Source organism: Schistocerca americana, chromosome 8, assembly GCF_021461395.2.
Source record: "Schistocerca americana isolate TAMUIC-IGC-003095 chromosome 8, iqSchAmer2.1, whole genome shotgun sequence".
Taxonomy (NCBI): domain Eukaryota; kingdom Metazoa; phylum Arthropoda; class Insecta; order Orthoptera; family Acrididae; genus Schistocerca; species Schistocerca americana.
This window is the reverse complement of record NC_060126.1, coordinates 357,866,398-357,872,397: the sequence shown is the minus strand read 5'-3', so window position 1 is coordinate 357,872,397 and position 6,000 is coordinate 357,866,398. Positions and strand designations below refer to the sequence as shown.

At 42.9% G+C, this 6,000-nt stretch overlaps 1 protein-coding gene across 1 annotated transcript in view; it reads left to right on the top strand.

Moving 5' to 3' along the window:
• Nucleotides 1-3,710: 3,710 nt before the first annotated feature.
• Nucleotides 3,711-6,000, top strand: part of LOC124544760 (putative fatty acyl-CoA reductase CG5065) — a 202,263-nt gene continuing 199,973 nt past the window's right edge. The window contains exon 1 of the mRNA XM_047123436.1: nucleotides 3,711-3,780. The gene's annotated coding sequence lies outside the window, so the exon portion shown is untranslated. The remainder of the gene's footprint in view (nucleotides 3,781-6,000) is intronic.

Below are 6,000 nucleotides of genomic sequence, written 5' to 3'. Positions count from 1 at the left end.
AATTACTGTTACTGGTTGTGCGACAATGTCAGCATTGTACTGATCATAAAGTGCTCTGAGGATTTATAATATCGACAGTAATTTTGTACGTCACAACATTAACTTCATTAGTAAATGTAGAATATCCACCATAAATTAGTCAACAGGGTTGATTCATGTTAGTTTTTTTTTTTTTTTTTTTTTTTTTTTTTTTTTTTTTTTTTTTTTTTTCCGGAACAGTATTATCCTTTCACAACTGACCCGTTCCGATCATCACCGGTAATCTTCAGATCATGGACTTTTCCCTAGAGAACCTGTCATTCATTCACTAGTTCATACATGCTACTCGATAAATACGGTCATTGGTCAAAGCAGAAAGTACAAATAAAAGTGATTTAGTGTCGTAGTTTAGTAAAGACTCTGTTTCTTGTAAAAGAACATTTGTTGCAGCCAGTCGCGATTTTTTACTATACATATTTTTTATATATTTCCCGCAGTTGATGCCTCGCAAATATAAAGCCTACGGATGTTATAGTTCCCGAAAAACCCACTTTATAATGCGAAATTCTCCCTAAATGCATCATGAGGAAAATAAACAAAGAAAAATCGTGAGTGGCAGCAGCAAATGTTATTTTACAATCAAAACCATTATTAATATAGGGCAAAACGTAAAATCTGCCCGAACAGACCGTCAGGGCACAAGGGGTACCGACCGGCCGCCGTGTCATCCTCAGCCCACTGGCGCCATTGGATGCGGATATGGAGGGACATGTGATCAGCACACCGCTCTCCCTGCAGTATGTCAGTTTCCGAGACCGAAGCCGCTACTTCTCAGCCAAGTAGCTGCTCAGTTTTCCTCACAAGAGCTGAGTGCACCCCGCTCGTCAATAGCGCTCGGTAGACCGGATGGTCACCTATCCAAGTGTTAACCAAGCCCGACAGCGCTTAACTTCGGTGATCTGACGGGACCCGGTGTTTCCACTGGCTATTAAAACAGGATAATAAATCAATATTCGTTGTACTTACTGTTTTCAGTTGCACAAAATTTCCGAACTGTAGATGGAACGCATAGCCATACGCGCACAAAAACGAAGAGCACGATGTCAAATGATCTTAAATGAGTGTCATAGCAGACAGCTACTTGGTATTGTGTCGAGCGCTCTGGCTATATCTATCAACAGCTGTGACCGCACACTGCAGCAACTGAGTCACAAATCATACACTTGGACGGACTGTAAAGTGGATGAAGAACAGTTTATGCCACAAGGGCATTCGTCCCAGGAAGGAAGACGGAACGTGCCTGTGTTTCAGTCACATCTCTGACCGGAGGTGTAGCTTCAACTCTCGTCACAGTTTTCATGGTAAAAAAACTGATATTAGAAAAAGTAAATTCTCACTTTCACTAGTTTTCGAGGTGGTGCAGTCTTAACGAGATGGACACGCAGCGGGAGAACAGTGAAGTTTAAATTCCTGTCTGATTATTCTGATTAACAACATGTTAATGCTTATACTTTGTGCAGGGTATTTATGCGATAATTCTGTTTGACAAACTTATCTTCTTGTTGGGGATTCGAGCCTGTTTGTATGCAGTTCTCGGGCGTCTGTTTGTAATGCCCCATCTCTGTTCCTCTGGGTATAAACATTATCCCTCCCACGATCGCCGTCCGGAGTGGTCAAGCGGTCTTAGGCGCTACAGTCTGGAACCGCGCGACCGCTACGGTCGCAGGTTCGAATCCTGCCTCGGGCATGGATGTGTGTGATGTCCTTAGGTTAGTTAGGTTTAAGTAGTTCTAAGTTCTAGGGGACTGATGACCTCAGAAGTTAAGTCCCATAGTGCTCAGAACCATTTGAACCTCCCACGATCAACTGAGGTGTGATGCTCCACACACTGAACCAAAATATACTTCTCCCTCTGCATCACCTATCTGCTTTCTTTCCGCTATTTTCCTATTATTCTACAAACTACTAGTTTTCCCCTGGGGGAATACGTAACTGTAGCGGAATTCGTCTGTGTAAAGCAAGTTCATTGTGCACCAGCTGAGGAGTGAAGGTCCTTATGCCTGAACAAACTACACATCTTTGCAGCAGAATCACGCCACTAAGTTGGACTCTTTCCACGATCTTCATGTTGCTATACCGAACACCATCCCTCCCCAGTCCCATAAGAATTTGCGACCAGAATCAGCCTGAAAACTGTTGTGATGTTGGTCAACTTGTTTACTATTGACGAGTTAGTAATAATACTGTAACTTACTTAAGGACGGGTTCTTTAGTAAGCATGACCTGAGTTACACATAGTAACGATGGTGTTGAGGCCAACATTGCACATAGATACTGACTCTGTAGTAATTATGATGTGAGAGTGGTTATTAGTCAACTTCAATCGGTAATCAGCAAATCGTAATTTTATTTTTAGTGTAATCACGATTATTAATATTTTTAACAAGTGATATTGATCGCTGTTATCTCTTGTATCCGACAGTGTCAGATATTACAACCAAAATGTGCCTCTCCGCACCAGAACCGCCAAAAAACCAAATTGGTCACTTTGCGCGATGTTTCTGTTGCTGTACCGGACGCCATTTTCCCTCGAGACGAAAATTTGATCTTGGGAGCTAACAACGGAATTCATCTGCGAAGAGACAGTTCGCCCATTCACTAATGATCCAATACATGCACTGCTGACGAAACTGCTACCTCTCCCACCTCCACCCTACTGTATGCTGACAAATCCATACATACTACAAAAACGGATGTACGTATGTATATGTGTGTGTGTGTGTGTGTGTGTGTGTGTGTGTGTGTGTGTGTGTGTGTTTGTGTGTGTTTTTGTGTGTGAATGCAGGTTCCACATCTCCTCCTAAGCTATTGGACCAATTTCAACCAAACTTAGTACCCATATACCTTACAGTCAGGCAACAGTAGCTGTGGGGGCAAGAACCACCTATGTGTCAAAGGGGTGTATGTTGAAAATGAAGCGCATTCTCAGACATTATTTACCCAGTATTTGAGAGTGAGAGCATTTAGCGACTTGCAACAAACTTTTCAAATAATTTCAAACCTTTGCGAAATTTTCTCTCGTTGACAACCACTACAAAATTCTCATTACTTTTCCGCTGTTCATGCAGTAAGCGTACCGCATTAGGCATTACGTTATAACTTATTACTTCTTTACTACTAACAGTATTCGCGACACATTTTGAAGACGGTATACATGCATAGCACTGACTGAAACTGCAAAGTCATGTCACAGTACGATACGTAGTTCAGGAGATATGGCGCCGTAAACAGTGAGATGCGTGTTTCACTGCCGCATCGTGCATGACTTTTCAGTTTATTATTTGTGTGCAACGAGCTCCATTCACAATACATGTTGCAAACAGTATCCACATACACCGCTAAATGTACCTACAAAATTATAACATTGCCTGGCACATAATACAGGATATATCACGTCATGAACATTAAGCACAAGGCTGGTACGGACGTGGACGTACAGATATAAATGAATACCTGGACAACACTGGATTTCTCTGCTACTACCTAATAAAAGGAAATAGTTTAGTTTCTGTTTCCTAATAAATTGATACAGGTTTCAGAGTAAGTTTAAAATTAAATTTAAGAAAAAAAGTAACTCACAGTGATAAGTACTGATTGTTGTACAAACTGATTCTAAACTGATTAGACATGCTACTTTCACATCTGACTCCTGGACTTTTGTTTCTGCAGGACCTGCTGGAGAGCGGCCGCTGACAACAGCACCGGTGCTGGAGGACTCAGCTGCAGACACACGTGTCACAGGTAGGTGGCTCCGGATTTTAAATCATCGCCGCCTCGTATGAAGCCGTGAAGTTGGCAGACATCATCACCGTGTAATCAGTAGTCCTGTGCTGAACATGACTGCAAGAGTGAGCAGTACTGTCGTTCCATCCCGTCCACTCTGATCCTCAAGCGAGCCTCATATGCAAACATTAACGTGGTTTCAGATTTTTTTAATGAAATCTAGAGAACCCAGAGTGACAATGAGCGCTTAAATGTGATCGGATAAGTGGAAACCTAGAGCATAGAAAGCCAATACGGAAATTAACAGGCCTCTTGATACAGTCAAGCATCGTTGCATGCAAAAAGCTAAACTCTGCCCGAACAGGTCATGAAGGTCCAACGGTACCGACCTGCCGCCGTGTCATCCTAAGCCGAGAGGTGTCACAGGATGCGGAGATGGAGATGCGTGGGGTCAGCTCACCGCTCTCGCGGTCGTATGTCAGTTTACGAGACCGTCGTTACATACAAGGGGAAGCGCATTTCATTGATGAAAAAATACGTTCCATTTCCATACAAGGCTGGGCCCCATATGTATAGTTTATGATATGATATTGCTATAAAATGTTATTCCTTATTACATCCGAGTACTGTGAGGTCGTTAGCCATATAGTCATGACACAATTAACTTATAATTCTAGGAGAAACTAACACAGCTCTCCCTAGTCAATAAATAGATTTATAAGCAAACAAGACGAGTGAGTGCAATGCTCGTTACCTTCACTGAATAATAAGAGAAAGAGCCATAAGTTTGGTGACTGTGTATAACCGTAACGCCGTCACGATGAGACTAGCAAGCTTAGGGGTGCAACAGGTCCTATTTATTATCAGCAGGTCTAGCAGATGAAATAGACAGCCAACCAGTTGCAATAAATGGTGGTTTTCAATTAACCTTTACCATCGTTTCAACAGGTTTAAACCCGTCTTCCTCAAAAGGACAAGAAACTTGTATACAATGCAATGGTTGGCTGTCTGTTTCACTTGCTATTCTGTAACCGTTACTGAAGTGCATCCATGTTCAAAATATCAGTGGGCCTCCTAGTTGTAGGACAATTTAAATGATATTGTAATTTAAATCAAGTCTGAGTATAATGAATATTTATTTGTTATAATTATTGGGCACTATACACAAGCCCGCATCTCGTGGTCGTGCGGTAGCGTTCTCGCTTCCCACGCCCGGGTTCCCGGGTTCGATTCCCGGCGGGGTCAGGGATTTTCTCTGCCTCGTGATGGCTGGGTGTTGTGTGCTGTCCTTAGGTTAGTTAGGTTTAAGTAGTTCTAAGTTCTAGGGGACTTATGACCACAGCAGTTGAGTCCCATAGTGCTCAGAGCCATTTGAACCACTATACACTAGTAGTTAAGAGATAGCAAAGTTTTCCAAAAGTATGTATCGAATTCACACAAAAATGACGCTAACACTGTGAAGACGTATCAACTCATATGGCACACTGCATGGAAAAAGCGCAACAAGTTATCCTTATCTTGACAGCTTGCGAGTCCATCACTAATGAGACAGAAAGCACAAATTATAATCATATGGGCAACTCAAGTTTCGTGCCAGAACAAATAAGTAGGGAGCTGCTCAGAGGACGAATCGTGCTGGTTTATTTCCGCAATATTTGCATAACGTGCGCCCCTCAGTACCAGATGGCGACTAGGAGACCAGTCGACGGTGTCCAGAACACGAATGCCACGTAACTTACTTCTCCTTCCTCAACTCTCTACTTTCAAAAAACTCTATATGGAGGGGACGACTCATTGCTATTGCCAATGGAAAGACGAGAGTATTGCTTATTTCATGAAAAAAAAAACAGGGAAACACAGCAAAACCTTCCTCCCTTTTTCATAAAAAACGCACATTAATGAATTCGAGATTCGTACTGGCCTAGAGCAGCGTCTCCTTAATTCGTGGACCTCTTAGCGACAAGAATGGCGGCAGGGTGACTCATTTCGATTGGGTGACCAAAATTTTGGAGTGAAAGCACTGTCTGTCTCACACTGACCTAGCAGTGACGCTGTGTCTCGACGTTCGATGTTTGTGCAGGAATGCTATAAACGTCGTACTCAGTTATTATCTGGGGATGGCAGTGGCGGCACAGCATCCCCAGCCCACGGCTAGCCCAAAAGCACAAAGCAAGCTGCAGCCTCGCTTCCGTGAAAACTGCCCATCTCTCTGGGGAAGCTCGCCTCTCCTAATGAGGT